The sequence below is a fragment of the Lissotriton vulgaris genome, chromosome 8 (assembly GCF_964263255.1).
Source record: "Lissotriton vulgaris chromosome 8, aLisVul1.2, whole genome shotgun sequence".
Lineage (NCBI taxonomy): Eukaryota > Metazoa > Chordata > Amphibia > Caudata > Salamandridae > Lissotriton > Lissotriton vulgaris.
The window spans coordinates 1,027,545,274-1,027,562,787 of record NC_141696.1 but is presented as its reverse complement, the minus strand read 5'-3'; the positions used below and the strand labels follow the sequence as shown (position 1 = coordinate 1,027,562,787).

The window sequence follows — 17,514 nt, the reverse complement described above, 5'->3', positions numbered from 1 at the left end:
TTCCATGCCTAAAGCTTAGGATAAGATGCAACATAAAAATGTGCACCTGAGGCAAAATATTATGTAAACTGATTTATACCAATGTGTATTTTTAACATTCATGTAGCAAGCAATTAGTTTTCTGAAGTAAATGGTAGACTAAAGTTTGAAGTAAAATCCTATTGTTCAATACCTTACAAAGTATGCATCAAACTTGCTACAACCACGGGTCAGGACGGGGCGGGGCTTAATGAGTCAGTAGCAGAGAGGAGCGCGGGTTGCCTGGGCACTTTTCAAAGTGAGCATTTCCCTCTAGTGACAGCCAGCCAGGCAAGCGCACTTTGAAAATTCTAACCCAGTTGTCTTATGACAGCTGGGTTAGAGCAAGTGCCTCCAGTGCCATTGGGAGTGTTGAGAGAGGCCGCTCCATTCAATCCTGGCACTGCTCTCATGCTCTTTATCCACCAACCATGCCTGACTCACCACTCCCCATAGAGGCCATCTGCGACTGACCTGGAATGGGTGCTAGTGTTGGGCTGTTTCTATTGAAGCACCTAGACAGATTTGCATATGCCTGGGTCTAATCTGAGGTGGCATGGTGAGCAAAAGAGTAAAGGGTTGGACTGCTAATCTAGTGATTGCCAGTGGTTATACAAATTGCAAGCATTACTCCCATCACCTTTTGTGTACTTGATTTGCCACTAAATACCAGAGGCTAATCATTTTATGGATAGCGCCCATGACTTTCTGTGTTAACCTCTATTCTACAGATTTCTAATGGACTGCTCATAGTGATTGGTGCAGATTAAATGTCCTCAGCTTCCAGCAGTCTGACCGACAGGTTCTGAATTCTCTGAGGTTGCCATAGCTTCTTTCTGAGTAATCCACTGTAGATGATGCTGCAGTAGCCAACAGAGGATAGAGCCAATGTTCTTGTAATTTCTTCTAGGTTCCTAGTTTGCGGCCAAAGGATCAGTACAAAGCCATTGGGCAGAGAATTTGAATACTATGTGCATTTTAAATCTTGTTGAAACATTATTATGACTGCTGTTTTCTTAAAAATACTCTTTATTAAACTCTTTTAATTTTTCAGCGATACCAAACTAAAGTACTTCTACGACAGTACATTGAAGATTGGAAATAAATATTTAATGAGCTATTGTGTGAGAAGACGGTGCAAATATACAAAAGAAAATTATAAATTAGTAGACCGTGTAGACATCTTTTTGTATCATTTTAACCTGTTGAGAAATAAAAATGCATTGCTTTTTTATTGTAATTAGCTATTCAAGTGGACACTTGTCATTAGTTATACATTGTGCAAAGCTCGTATTTTTACGTACAATCCCATTAAGTATCAGTCACACTCATACCATAAATTATAATAACCCTATTCTGGAAGGCACCTTATAAAAATCTTTACTTTGGAATACCAGTTGATACTATTGCCTTCTTGTGCAATTATCAGTCAATTATGCAAAGGATTTACTTCTGTCTTCAAAAATTTCAATGTACAGCACTTAATTATCTGTTACAGAAACAATTAATTACCACATAATTGCTGCTTATTAGTAAAGCCTGATTTATTATTTCACTGTTAAATATTTTGCCTTTTCCGAAAATTGTGACTATTGCAATCCAGTATAATGATGGAAATCTGTGTTGCATGCTGAATTTAAAAGTGCAGCATATTACAAATCTATTTATTTAGCTTTTGTACCAGAGCGTTGCACAGAGAGGGATCTGGAGAGGTTACATTACAATCACGATCCTAGTAATTTAAGATATGTTGTGTATGCATAGGGTTCCAAGAGTAAGGTATCTAACAATTTTGTACAATAAATAATAAGGAGAATGATAGTTACAAGCGAGTTTTCATGTATAAAGTTCAAAGAGTATGTTAGAAAACAATAGTATACAATAGTGGATCGAGTGAATATCAGTTTCTGAGTAGTTCTCTTAGGCCACACGTTTTTCTAGAAGTAAAGCTTTAACTTCCTTCTGCAAACAGTCTGAATGAGGTAATTGTTCTTGTTGAGGATGGAAGGGAGTGTTCCACATTTAAGGAGCATATCTGGTGAAAGTGCGGCATTGAGTTTTCCTTTTTTTTTGTCTGGTTGGTTCTTATATGAGGTATTTAGCACTTCTTGATTCTATTCTGCATCCTGAAAGCTTGATTTTATTCACCAAGTATTTTGTTCCAGAATTGTGTTGAGCTTTTTGTGTAATGCATGCAATTTTCAGTTGAATCCTAGCTTCCACTGCAAGCCAGTTGAGGGCTGTAAGTGATGGGGAAATGTGATCATCAAAATTACGTGTGCCTGTTAACAGTCTTGTTGCTGCATTTATTTTTGATTTCATTGAGGCAAATTTGACTTTAGTTAGACCTTTGAGGGTAGCATTCCCATAGGCTAGTCTAGAGTGCACTATAGACTGATCCACCATTTTTAGGTCTTCCAGCGGTATGAAGGGTTTACGTTTTCTTAGAATGTGCAGATATAGGTTGATTCTCCTAGATGCTGCTTGCATATGAGCTTGCACGTTTAGCTTTAAATCTGGTGTTATGCCTAGTGATTTCATGGATTTGCAGATGATTAGGGTGCAGTTTAGCGAGTTGAGGTTTTGAGACCATAGTTGAGGTAGTTGGGGTCTGAGATGTGGGGAGAAGTGAATGAATTCAGTTTTTTCCAGATTAAGTTTAAGATGGTTGTGTGCCAGTCAGACTTGTGTTTTCCCCAGGGTGTTGTCTTGTATTGTTAGATCCCCTTGAAAAGATAGTTGGATATATGCTTGAGTATCATCTGCATTCATGTGGTACAATATTTTTGATTGTATCAGGATTTCAGTGAGTTTGTTCTATGCAAAGATTGAAGAGCGTGAGTGAGATTACAAATCCTCGTGGAACACCCCTCTCAATGTCTATTAAATCAGTTAGGGTGTTGTTGATTTTGACTCTCTGTTATCTGTTTGCTAAAAGGAGGTGAATCAGTTAAGGATGGCTCCAGATAGGTCCTTTCTGATTGTGAGATTTTCTATGAGGCATTCGTGGCTGACTGTGTTGAACGCCTAAGATAAATCCAGAGATATCAGGCGACAGGATTCATTCTGGTCTAGTGAAATCTGTAAGTCATCTAGAATTTTAAGCATTGTTGCCTCAGTGTTGTGTCTAAGACTAAACCCAGATTGGTGATTGTCTAATAGGTCAAGGGTCTTAATGTGTTCAAGTAGTTGACCGTGGGAACATTTATCTATCAATTTCACCAGGAGAGGCAGACTAAATACCAGTCAAAAGTTCTTTGAGTCTTTCCGATCAGAGTCAGTTTTTTATTGTAGTGGGGATACTTGGCCCATCATCAGGCAATTTGGGAGGGATCCCTGTTGGACAGATGCATTCACAAATGTGGTCCTTAATGGAGTAATGGGTTGTTGGATCTGTTGCAATAGTGAGTGAATAGAATCTTCAAAATGTGTGGTAGGTTTCATTGATTGCAAGATTTTCTTGATTTACCTCTTAGACATAGGTCTGAAACTGTTCCAGAGGGCTCAGTTTTCCTAGGAGCATTTGGGTGAGTTGGTTGGTATATATAGTGTGTGTTGTGATTTTGGGGTTGGTGGATTCTCTATGTTGGGTACTTTCTAAGCTGGGAACAAATTTGCTTACAATTGCGATATTGTCTTTAAACAAACTTGAGAAGGCGTTGCAAATGCCTGCTGAGGTTTTAGCCATTGTGGGTTCTGTAAGTTTTCCTGATTGTTGCTTAATTATGTCAAAGAGTTTTCTGGGCCAGTTCTTCACTTTATCAAGTTGAGACCTGATCGCTCTTGTTTTGGCTTTCAAGATCAACTTTTTGTTAGAGAATCTGTGCATTTTCAGTTGTTCGACATGTGTAATGCTTGGGTCCTTCCTCCATAGTGTTTCCCTCTGTCTTAGTTGTCTTCTTTTATTGTTAATGTTTTGGTTGAACTAAGATACTGATGGTTTGTACTTTAGCCTTTTTAATTTTAGTGGTGCAGCTTTCTGAACTATGTTGAGCATGCAGCTGTTGTAGAATTGCCTCAGATGTTTGGTCAGACTGGGGTGCCAAGGCAGTTTGCCACATGTCCCCCTGTTCTGCTCTGTTTACATTGCTGACATCTCTCACCCATGATTTTTCCCTTCTCTTTTGACCTTTAATTTTGGTTTCTTGTGTGGGTGTTTGGAAGAGAATTTGATGATGTTCTGACCAGTCCACTGGGGTGATGTCTAGCATATTTGCTAAACCCAGTTTAGCAATGATGAGGCAGAGGGTGGCACCTTTATTGTGTGCTGGTCCCTTGTACGTTTGAGCCATGTTGAGCTCTTGGAGCAGTTTGCTGAGTGCAGCCACTGTGGGGGTCAATGGAATTTCCCCAAGGTTGAAATCTACTAATAATATAGTATTAGAGAGTGTAGAAACATTGATTATTATCGTTTCCATGAATTGTTTCAGGATGGTAGTGTTGTTGCCCAGTGGATGGTATAAGAGGAGTGTTTTTGCTATCATTTTCTTTTCAAGTATGATTTCAGCTACCAAGAGTTCAAATGATGATGGCTCTCCTAGCCAGATCAGGTTTATGATTAGAGAGTTTCTACAGATTACAGCAAGCACTCCACCCTGCTTCACTGTGGGGTCAGCAAGTAGTATGGCAAAATCTGGGGGAATGAGAAGGTCCATTATTGAAGCTGCTGTAGGATCGAGCCAGGTTTCAGTTAGGAAGAGAATGTCCGGAACATCTGCTACATCAGGTGCATGTTTTGCAGCTGATCTGAATTTGTGAAGCATGCATTTTAGGTTTGGTATTGTTTTGTGGGTTATTGTGGTGGACATTGTGTTTATTGTTATCGGGATCCAATTTATTTGATTGACTTGTAGAGGATATTTTTCTGGTTTTTGTGGTTAAATAGCTTGACGATTGGTATTCTGTTTGTTGTGTTAGGGGAGTTTTTCTGTGGTCCCTGATAGTAAACTAGCAGAGTGTTTATATCTTCTTCAGAGAGGTAATTATTTGTTCTTCTCAGGTGGTGAAGCTTGTTATCGGGATGATGTGCATCTGCTGTTGATGGTAAGTTTTCCATTGGACCGAGATTAGGGAGTGTGCGTGTGCATATTTTCTAGGGTGTGAAGGAGAGTGATGACTTTAGTTCTTGACCCATATCATGTCCTCCCTAAGCAGTTGCAGGTTGCCACTGATTTGAGGTATGGGGAGTTTGTGGTTTGTGCACAGACAGATACCATTATAATTCTGTGTGGATGTTTGCAACATTTTGTGACTATGGGGCATTTTTGTTTCAATAAGATGCTCTATGTCAGTGGGATATTTCTTAGGGACTGTCACACTTCCTTTAGATGAGTAGTTGGACCTCAGGAGGTGTGGGCTTTTTATGGGGTTTGGTTGGATACTCTAAGGAGCTATATGGACTCTGGGATTGCAGTTGTCAATGAGAGTAATGTTTTTGGGTGGCAAAAGTGGGTTTAGCATAGGGGTTAGGGCTTGGGGTATGAAAAGGGCATCTAGGAGGTTTCACTGGGCTGGCTGCTTGCCTATTTACATGTGGATGGAAATTCTGAGGGACTAGGTAAGCTGCAGGACTGCTGTTGCATATGGGCGTAGTTCTTTGGGTGGTGTCATTAGGATAAGGATCATGTTTAGGTGTCGGGGTTTGAGGCAAACGGCCAGGCACTTTTTCTGGGACTGCTACTTGCCTTTTCAGATCGCCAAAGAGTGAGCCAAATGTTTGTCAGTCATTGTCCACTGTTTGTATGAGAATGTTTTTAATAATTGATATGGTAGTTTTTGCTTTAAAAAGATGGGAGAGTGATTTTGAAGGGAGAGGGTGATATTGTGATTTTGAGACCTTTGAGGATGTCCTGTGCTGAGTTGACTGCCTAGAGGAAGTAAAATGCATTCCGCCATTTAGCTGTGTATCTTGTGTAGAAGATCAAAACAGCCTTAATGGCTCCTTTTGAAAAGCTAATCTAGGAGTCAGATACGAGAGTTTCGGGGTTGCTGCTTAGTATATTATGTTTGAATTGTTTTGCTCCGTTATTGGATAAGTCAGAAGGGTAGTTCATTCTAAGTGAGTTAATTCCTGAAGGGGATAAAGAGGGAGCATTCGAATTGTTGTGGCCATACATCATACTTGGTTAGTAGGTCTAATGATTGATTCCACACTGTTGGGAGAAAGAACACAGCTTGCAGTTCCTGATCGATGGACAGCAATGAAGTTCTTTTCCTTCATTTATTTTTATGTGTAGTGAATAATTGCGTTGGTGAATCAGGTTAAGATTGGGTCTCAACTTCCTCCCTGAGTGTTAATTTGAGGGGCTTTGACATGCTCAGCGTAGTTGAATTGCCAATTCTAATATTGCTGTCTCAGGTAGAGACACTGATTAGTGAGGAAAGAAGAGCCTAGTCCTCTCTCAGTGTTTGTTGAAAGAGCCAAGTCCTCTCTCAGTTTTGCTGAAAGGGGTAAGCCTAGAATCGCCACTCTAAAGATGCACCCCTAGTTACAAAAAGCGCACCCAATTACTTGTTACCCAAAATTGTCTTGAAAATCCAACATTTTACACTCCCTTCTTTGAATGGTATGTTCGTTCTACAATTTTCCTTTCTTTATGTGGCTCTCCTCTACAGAAAGGATTTTTTTAGACAAGGTTGGTCAACCATTAATTGGGTGTGCCGTTTTTTAAATATGATTTTAAAATAAGAAATTCTAGCAGACTGACATGATCACCTACCTATTGCTTTCTATTTTACACAGTGTCCTCTATACTCCCAGTTCCTGCCCTGAGGAAGACCTTCGCCAAAAACACCCAGCCCCCACAAGAAGGTCAAAATGTGTTGGAGTACACAAAAAAAGTGGCCAGGAGACAGCCATTCCATTATAAAGAAAGTATCATATATGAAAAGGCAAAGAGGCATTGATACCTCTTAGGCCATTAGAACAACTTCTCACCACAGAGGGCCCCATAGTATCTCTTTTACTGCATTGCTGAGGGTCACAATATGTCCCCATCTGAAGAAAAAAATATAACCTTTCTTGGTTTACATTGCAGAACACTCCTTTACAACAATTCTATTTGTGATTAACTGTGTTAACTGTTATTGCATGTGTAAGCCTCATTGGCTGCTTCCCTCTGAGCTGTGGTCCCTAACCTATTGTATGTTCTTTTATGTTCTTATCATGTATATTCACTGTTTCCCAGTGTTTTAATAATATGATTTGTTTTTTAAGTTGTACTTTGATGAATTGATAATTTCTAATTTGAATGTTCCACTTTGATGGAATAATCTTGTATTGGTAACTTGTATTTTATGCTGTAAATGCTTTTTACGACAAATGTTTAGAAATAAAGCTTTGATGATGATGACTTATAAAAGTTATGTTATTTTTTTAACAATGTTGGATTTTGTGTATATAATTTCGTCTATAGTGTTTTTTTTTTATAATCCCTATATAATTGTGTTATATTTGTTTATTGCGCAATACTGAATGCATTACAAGTGGTGCCTGTAGTAAAAATAGTGACATTATTCAAGTAATCTTATAGATGCATAGATGAATGTTGATAGCAGAGGTTTGAGAGTGAATGATTAAAGTAAAACTTTAGAAAAGATCAGGAAGTCATGAATGAAGATTACAGATATGGACAATTGAGGTATCACTTTACAAATTAAATCAGGATTCATGGTATAGGAGGTACACATATAATCTTAAAACATTTAGAAAGATGGCATTTTTCTGCTCTTAGTCCTATGTGCCTGCAGCCTGTCTCCAATACACATCTGGGTTGGGTGACAGCTGGACATTGTGCATTCCCTCTAGACAGCCAGACACAAAAGTTTCTTAGGTGTGACTGAATGGGTATCCACATCCTGATGGGCCATCCTGGGCAGAATGGGAAGGAGGAGTTGACACTTACACCTCAAAAAGCTGTGTCCTGTCCCCACACAAAGGGCTGCATACCTCCATGGAGTGAGTTTGGAGCCAGAGCTAGGAGGGACCACTTGTGTGTATTTCAAAGCCCCTCTTTGAAGTCACCCCCACATCAAAGACACAGCTGAGTATAAGTGCTGGGTCTCTGACTCCACCAAATCAGACACTACTCGACCTGTGAAGAACTCTGCCAGGAGGAAGGACTACTGTGCTGCTACAAGCCCGGCCACTCACCTGGACTGCTACTCTGGAAGAACTTTTCTTCTGCTGTGCTGCCCTGCCGCTCCTTACCCTATGCCCTGCTGAGGAAGGACTGGACCCATCTCACTTGAACCCAATGGGCATGCTGGCTTGCCCCAGTTCTAATTCTCAGGGACATCAAGGACTTCCCATCAACCTGCAACATCACCAGGACTTTGCTTGCTGCAAAGTGGAAGTGAGCATAAAGTATTGCAACTGCTAAAAAATCACAACGGATCACTGCTGCTACATGGACCACGGACCACCCATTGCCAACTACATCCTCCTGTTCGGCAATAACACATATTCAATTTGCACGGTCTGATGATGCATCACATTCGATCCAGCTGTTCAATGCCGATGCATCGCCTATTTACATCTTGCAGAGCGACTTCATCGACAACGCATCCCAGATATTTTTCAGATGGCCAAGACTGATTTATGTATCCGACCCACGCTCCATCGTGGTCAGCCTGAAATGTTGTATTTACCCTGGTCTAGTGTCACCAGATATCCCCGGATGGCACTTTAAGTTTTTAAGCATTACATTTTCATTTATTCTTTAAATATTCATGCCTCTGGTTATACTTATTGGATTTCTGCTGATTTGTTCTTATTTTGTTCATAAAAATATAACCTAGTGTTCTAAACTGGTGTGGGTTCATTTTGTGGTGTTTTCACTGTATTACTGCTTGAAGTGCTGCAAAAATACTTTACACATTGCTTCTTAAGTTAAGCCTGCCTGCTCTGTGCCAAGCTACCAGAGGGTGAGCACAGGCTAATTTATGGTGTGTAACTGACTTACCCTTACTAGGATTGTGTTTTCTCCTTGGACAGGGTGCATACATTTGCCAGCCAGAAACCACATTTCTAACAGTACATTATATGTGGCACCTAGGGCTCCATTTTGAGAAGCCCAGGCCCGCCTGGTGAAGACACGAGGAGGAAAGGAAACCCCCAGACAGATGTGTGTATTGTGAGTTGGGTGGGACACACACTGGGGGATTGAGGAAGAGACTACCTTCACACCTCACAAGACTGCCCTGTTATTCAGTGATAGATCACAAAGAAGGGTCCTGGACACATCTCAGGAAGGTAGATAGGGCTTATAAGGAAATAATAAAGAGAAGAGTAGGGCTGGGGTCTGAGATTAACCTTTTGATGAACATATCTATGTGTGAGCTCTGGTCACTCCTATGAACTGTGTTGTGGGACAATTAGCTTTGGAGTCTTGCCTGCTAGGAAAGACTGTCTTTCATGAAAAAAAGTAAAGGAGAAGTGTTCACTTCAAAAGTTGGAGAACCCCAACATAAAACGTCAAAGACTTAGAACCTAAATTACATTTTGGTGTCTGGAAATAAGAAAGAGAGGTTGATACACCAAGGGGCTGATTCCAATTCAGTAAAATCCCTTACAAATAGCCGTACGGAGCATATTTCCCGTACGAATCGTAGCCTTAAACGTCCCCGTACGTACGATGAAGTACGATTCGGACCCAAAGCAGATCTCTGTACGAATCGTACGAATGACCATACGACTTAAAAATTCCGTACGAATCGCATTCGGAACACGCAGTACGTGACGTCCATACGGATTGAAGCAGCATTTTCCGACCCAGCAAGTGTGATTTGTCTCGTCAACACCCCATTCTACTTTTTTTCTACGGGAGCTCAAAACGTCCGGAAAAGCAGATTTGGACTCGAACTGCGTACGAAACGGACACCCCTGGGTACCGTGTGTACACCCCATGATTGCAGGGGTACGGTGCGTAGGGGTACGGTACATACACCTCATGATTGCAGGGGTACGGTGCATAGGGGTACGTTGTGTACACCCCATGATTGCAGGGGTACGGTGCGTAGGGTTATGGCGCATACACCCCATGATTGCAGGGATATGGTGCATATGGGTACGGTGCGTACACCCCATGATTGCAGGGGTAAGGTGCGTATGTGATTGCGTGGCTCTCCGTACGAATCGCTCATACGTGGTGTTTTCCGTACGAATCGCGTTCTCATTTCCCGGTCCGGATCGAACTTGTCGGGTCGTACAGCATGTTTACGATTCATACGGTTCACTGTGAGGGTCCGTGCCGTACGGATTTTCCCTTGCTTTTTGTACGGTTCGCAACAATTCAGTCGTATATTTTTTAAACAAATCGTACTACGAGATTCGGATGAAATTGTACAAGTTGTACGGAAAGGGCTACGGATTCGATTAGGTCGTACGATTGGTTTACCGAATCAGAATCGGCCCCTAAATGTTGTCCTCTGCTAAGATGCCAGATGGGCTATGTGAAAAGGAGGAGCCAAGCACGACTTCTGCCTTTGACCAGGATTACGGGCAACTGCCTGCTACTCTCCCTGCTGGGTGAGGGGACATCACCCAGGACACCAGGACCACCTGCCCTGGAGCATGAATCACCAGCCTCCGCCCTACCTGCTTGCCAAGACCAGTGTGCAATGTGATGAAGAGTAGAGTTTTGAAGGGAGCAAGGTCCAGTGGGGAGACCAGCGAGAGGATACACTGAGTGAGGTGTGAGACTGTCCACTGATCGGGTCTTCTCCCTGGTTTGTGTTATCTCTGCGAGCCCTGCCTGCCAGGCTAGGGCCACTGGAGATTGTGCTGAGAGTGAAGAGCTGTGCTAGTCGGGGCGAACCCATACCGCCATGCTGAAGTGACCTCATGTGCCAGAGGGTCCCACCAGTAAAGTTATCACTGCTGAATAGCTGGGACCAGTGACTGTCTCAGGGTGGGCGTTTGCAACCAGGGAAGTTGGTGCCCCTGTTCTTTAAAGTATGTGCCAAAGGATTTGGGTCATTAACCAATAGTAGCCTTGAGGCTCTGTTCCGTGGTTTGGACCCGCACTGCAAGGGAACTGCATCAGACTGACCAGAGGCCAAGTATGATGTCAAACTCTTGCTAAGCACTAGTAGGGAGAGAAGAAAGGATTCTGCCGACCGCTGGGTAAAGGCAACTTTCCACATATTCATGAGCTGGGAGCTGCTCTGACAATAGATAAGGACTCTGGCACTACCACTCACGGGATCACTGACAGAATATCGAGGAGCAAAATATTGACCTACCAAAGTATCGAGGAAACAAAATTGAATGCCAGAATATCGATTTCTTATCTACAAACAGGTAAGTACAAAAATATTGAATCCAAAAAATTGTTGTAAATAATGCAGTTTGTTAAAATATCGAATTTTTTAAATGTCTTAAAAGTAATGTAAAATTAATTAAATAATAAATATATTTAACTAAAACATTCTTAAAGTACTTAAATAACCTTAAAATTATTAAATAATTAATGTAAATAAAAAAAATAAACATGCAGTTTTATTTTCTAATATATATATATATATATATATATATATATATATATATATATATATATATATATATATATATATATATATATATATCCTACTGGCGGTCGCCAGTAGGTAGTTATAGTTAGGATTTTTTTCAATGTTAAATCTCAAAATTCTATTTGGAATAACTTTGGCACCGGTTGACGAATCTGCCTCAACATTTCCTGAAAATGGCCTCGCGGCGTTCCGGTCCTTCCCTGAAAGTTTGGGGGGGATTCGTCAAGCGGGGGCTGAGATAAAAGGGGGGTCCCAAAACGCGTTTTCCCCATGTTAATTTCCATAGGGCGGTCGATTTCACTTTTAGCCCGAACGGCTGAATGGATTTCCACCAAACTTGGCAAAATTGTAGGGACTGGTAGCCCGATGTGCCTTTGCTATGTCTCAAGATATGTCCTCCAGTGGATTTTGAGTAATTAAGGTTCAAAAAAATATATATATCTATAGCCGCGCTCCGGTACGCGCACCGGTACGCGCACCGGGCGCTTACCGCGACTTGCGCGCAGAAAGCTGATTGGTTCTGGGGTGTCTGTAAACATTCTAAACAGTCCGGAGCGGCTGCCATCTTGTGTCTCGGTAGGATCGAGACACGAGAGGTGGCCAAAACAAAGAGGGAAATGACCATAAGGGGGCAGAGTAGACCCCCCTTGACCCCCTAGGTTTGATGTGGGGGCCATAAAAGGGCCCCGCGGGGCAAAAAAAAATTTTTTATTTTTTTTATTTTCGCGGGGTGAGCGCCCGGTACGCGCACCGGTACGCGCACCGGTGCGCGTACCGGGGAGTGTACCATGGGGAAAAAGAATGACAGTTTTAAAAGTAGCTGTTTAAAAAAAAAATGTTTTGTTGTTTTTTTATGCATACACATACATATATATAAATGCATATGCATATATATATGCATATATGTGTATATGTGTGCGTGTAGAGAGAGGTAGAGAGGTAGAGGTGTAGAGGTAGAGAGGTAGCGGTAGAGAGGTAGAGATTAGTAGAGAGAGAAGAAGAGAGAGGTAGAGAGGTAGAGAGTGAGTAATAGAGAGTAGAGAGTGAGTAGTAGAGAGTAGTAGAGAGCAGTAGAGAGAGTAGCAGAGAGTGAGTAGTAGAGAGTAGTACAGTGAATAGTAGAGTGAGTAGTAGAGAGTAGTAGAGAGTGAGTAGTAGAGAGTGAGTAGTAGAGAGTAGTAGAGAGTAAGTAGTGTGAGTAGTAGAGAGCAGTAGAAAGTGAGTAGTAGAGAGTAGTAAAGAGTGAGTAGTAGAGAGTGAGTAGTAGAGAGTGAGTAGTAGAGAGTAGTAGAGAATGAGTAGCAGAGAGAATAGTAGTGAGTAGTAGAGAGTGAGTAGTAGAGTGAGTAGTAGAGACTAGTAGAGAGAGAGTAGTAGAGAGTGAGTAGTAGAGAGTAGTAGAGAGTGAGAAGTAGAGAGTGAGTAGTAGAGAGTAGTAGTGAGTAGTAAAGAGTGAGTAGTAGAGAGAGAGTAGTAGAGTGAGTAGTAGAGAGTAGTAGAGAGTGAGTAGTAGAGAGTGAGTAGTAGAGAGTAGTAGAGAGTAAGTAGTAGAGTGAGTAGTAGAGAGCAGTAGAAAGTGAGTAGTAGAGAGTAGTAAAGAGTGAGTAGTAGAGAGAGAGTAGTAGAGTGAGTAGTAGAGAGAGAGTAGTAGAGTGAGAAGTAGAGAGTGAGTAGTAGAGAGTAGTAGTGAGTAGTAAAGAGTGAGTAGTAGAGAGAGAGTAGTAGAGTGAGTAGTAGAGAGTAGTAGAGAGTGAGTAGTAGAGAGTGAGTAGTAGAGAGTAGTAGAGAGTAAGTAGTAGAGTGAGTAGTAGAGAGCAGTAGAAAGTGAGTAGTAGAGAGTAGTAAAGAGTGAGTAGTAGAGAGTGAGTAGTAGAGAGTGAGTAGTAGAGAGTAGTAGAGAATGAGTAGCAGAGAGAATAGTAGTGAGTAGTAGAGAGTGAGTAGTAGAGTGAGTAGTAGAGAGAGAGTAGTAGAGAGTGAGTAGTAGAGAGTAGTAGAGAGTGAGAGGTAGAGAGTGAGTAGTAGAGAGTAGTAGTGAGTAGTAAAGAGTGAGTAGTAGAGAGAGAGTAGTAGAGTGAGTAGTAGAGAGTAGTAGATAGTGAGTAGTAGGGAGTAGTGAGTAGCGAGTAGTAGGGAGTGAGTAGTAGAGAGAGAGTAGTAGAGAGTAGTAGAGTAGTAGAGAATGAGTAGTAGAGTGAGTATTTGCGAGTAGTGGAGTAGGAGAGAGTAAGTAGTAGAGAGTAGTGGAGAATATTCCAAAGTTTGGCACAGCACCACTTTCACAATGAGTCCAATCAAATCATATCACTTAGAGTCCTTATTGAAGCGCTGAATCTTGGGGTATATTCAAATGCTTTTATTTTCCTTAAGTTTATGTACCACAGCCAGCCGAAACGTTTCGTTCTGTACAACAGAACTTCTTCAGGGCGTTCTTATTTCCTTCAAGTTATGTCGGTATCCAGTTGTCATATAACTAGATATTTCTTCCAAATGTTAGACGAGACATAAGTATATTCTTATTCAAAGTGACTAGGTATCAATTTTACCCACACAATTCGGGCAGACGAGTAATTTATAGCATCCTCAAAGTCTGTATTTCAAAAATTCAAAAGTATAGGGCATGATAATCCAAATCCAAATGTTTCACAAGAAAAGTCATTTACAATCGTTCGGAATATCGGTGTTTGGGCAGATATGATCCAGGGACCCCCAGTATGCAAGGGGAATTAGTCCCCCCTCTGCAAACGCGCCAGTGGCCTGCATTGCAGAGAGGTGTAACAAGGGTATGGCCTCATTACACTTCTCTGCAATGCAGCTCCCTCGCGCATACTGGAGGCTCCTGGTGGACTAGTTGACCCCAGGGACCCCCAGTATGCAAGGGGAATTAGTTCCCTTTCTGCAAACGCGGCAGTGGGCTGCGTTGCAGAGAGGTGTAACAAGTGGCATAGTCTCATTACACCTCTGCAATGCAGCCCCTGGCGCATACTGGAGGTTCCAGGTGGGCTAATTGGCCCCCATGGGCCCCCAGTATGAAAGGGGAATTAGTTCCCCCTCTTCAAACATGCACGGGGCTGCGTTGCAGAGAGGTGTAAAAAGGGTTGTGGCTTCATCACACCTCTCTGCAATGCAGTCCCCTGGCGCATACTGGAGATTCCTGGTGGGCTTTCAGGTCTTGTATAGTTAGGAATTAGCATTAAAAAAACCTTTGAAATTCACTGAAAAAACCATAGGTTTCACACCAGTTATAGTTAGGAATTAGCATTTAAAAAACCTTTGAAATTCACTGAAAAAACCATAGGTTTCACACCAGTTATAGTTAGGAATTAGCATTTAAAAAACCTATTAAATTCACTGACAAAACCATAGGTTTCACACCAGTTATAGTTAGGAATTAGCATTTAAAAAACCTATTAAATTCACTGACAAAACCATAGGTTTCACACCAGTTATAGTTAGCTGGAAATTTTACTGACATAAAACCATTGAAATTCCCACGTTATAGTTAGTTGGACTCACTATAACTTGCGCGCCTGCAATGCACTGCTGATGACGTCACATATTACATCACTCATGACATGGTCAGTGACATCACTCATGACATCACTGATGACACCATCCTTGTGACAGAGTGACAGACCTAATTTCAGTGTAATGTAACGCTTGAAACACATATTCAAAAATAGAAACAAACATTTTCAAAAAAATGGAGATACCCAAACCAGTAACAACAACCAATTCAGTAATTTCACCATCTATATACACATCCACTCATTCACCAACAGTTCTATATAGTCACTCATATATATACTCACTCATCATATGTAGTGATACACCTATACATCCTGTTACACATCAGCAGTCATCCAAAAGTTACTCACACACATACTCACACATGCAAATAAACTATTGAACATCCATTTATTTGCATATACATTTATACACACACTACCACCTTACTTCTAAGGAAACTTACACATACTTACTCTCTTAAACAATCACTTATAGAAACACATACTTATTTAAACAGGAACTCCTACAATCTCTCACTATATATACTATACTCACTTATATACATCAATACTCACATATACTAGATTAAAACATATGTCGTTACTAATGAAGACACTAGTGAGACAGTCATTCACTCACTAACACACACATATACACACTCATCCACCCATACAGTCCTGCACATATGCTGTCTTCAAAACACATACAAACAGTGAGTCAGTCACCAACCCCTGCAGCCACTTATACACAAAGAGAAACACTGATACAAACATTTAACTATTTAAACAATACTCGCTAATATATGTATTCACTAAGATACACTTAATAAGCCAGTTAACCAACCATTTTTTTTAAAAAAAACATCCATTTACACACTTATTTAAACATTTATTCTTCCATCGACCTTTACAAATACATATATAAAACAAATTTATTTTTCAGAAAGACACACATTCACTGGATGGTGTCATCAGTGATGTCATGAGTGATGTCACTGACCATGTCATGAGTGATGTAATATGTGACGTCATCAGCAGTGCATTGCAGGCGCGCAAGTTATAGTGAGTCCAACTAACTATAACGTGGGAATTTCAATGGTTTTATGTCAGTAAAATTTCCAGCTAACTATAACTGGTGTGAAACCTATGGTTTTGTCAGTGAATTTAATAGGTTTTTTAAATGCTAATTCCTAACTATAACTGTTGTGAAACCTATGGTTTTGTCAGTGAATTTAATAGGTTTTTTAAATGCTAATTCCTAACTATAACTGGTGTGAAACCTATGGTTTTTTCAGTGAATATATATATATATATATATATATACATATATATATATATATATATATATATATATGTATATATAAATATATATATATATGTTAACTTAATATTAATAAAAAATATTAAATATTTTTAGTGTAGGATAGCGGGAGGGTAACATTTACTATTCCCACTCCAGTGAGTGCAACAGTAGGGAAAGCATTGGATAGCGAGAGGATAAAAATGACTATTCCCACTCCAGAATCGTTGAATAGCGGAAGAGTAAAAAATACTTCTCCTACTCCAGTGAGTGCAACAGTAGGGAAAGGGTTGGATAGCGGGAGGGTAAAAATTACTATTACCACTCTAGTGAGTGCAACAGTAGGGAAAGAGTTGGATAGCGGAAGGGTAAAAATTACTATTCCCACTCCAGTAAGTGCAACAGTAGGGAAAGTGTTGGATAGCGGGAGGATAAAAATTACTATTCCACTCCAGTGAGTGCAACAATAGGGAAAGTGCTGGATAGCGGGAGGGTAAAAGTTACTATTCCCACTCCAGTGAGTGCAACAGTAGGTAAAGCGTTGGATAGCCGGAGGATCAAAATTACTATTCCAACTCCAGTGAGTGCAACAGTAGAGAAAGCGTGGGATAGCGTAGAGGTAAAAACTACTATCCCCACACCAGAGAGTGCAACAGTAGGGAAAGTGTTGGACAGCGAAGGGGTAAAAATTACTATTCCCACTCCAGTCAGTGCAACAGTAGGGAAAGTGTTGGACAGCGTAGGGGTAAAACTTAATATTACCACTCCAGTGAGTGCAACAGTAGGGAAAGTGTTGGATAGTGTAGGGGTAAAAATTACTATTCCCACTCCAGAAAGTGCAACAGTAGGGAAAGTGTTGGATAGCGTAGGGGTAAAAATTACTATTCCCACTCCAGTGAGTGCAACAGTAGGGAACGTGTTGCATAGCACAGGGGTGAAAATTACTATTCCCACTCCAGAGAGTGCAACAGTAGGGAAAGTGTTGGATAGCGTAAGGGTCAAAATTAATATTCCCACTCCAGTGAGTGCAACAATAGGGAAAGTAAAGATTTAATATTTAAATAAAAATAAATTAATTATCAATACCAATAAAACATTTATTAAAATTAATTACCTATTATGAAATAGTTAATAATTAATTAATTATAAATACCA

At 40.7% G+C, this 17,514-nt stretch overlaps 1 protein-coding gene across 1 annotated transcript in view; it reads right to left on the bottom strand.

Annotated features, from left to right (window-relative positions):
- LOC147698257 (uncharacterized) overlaps window positions 1–17,514 on the bottom strand; it is a 955,135-nt gene that overhangs the window by 378,909 nt on the left and 558,712 nt on the right. The gene's annotated exons all lie outside the window — the stretch shown is intronic.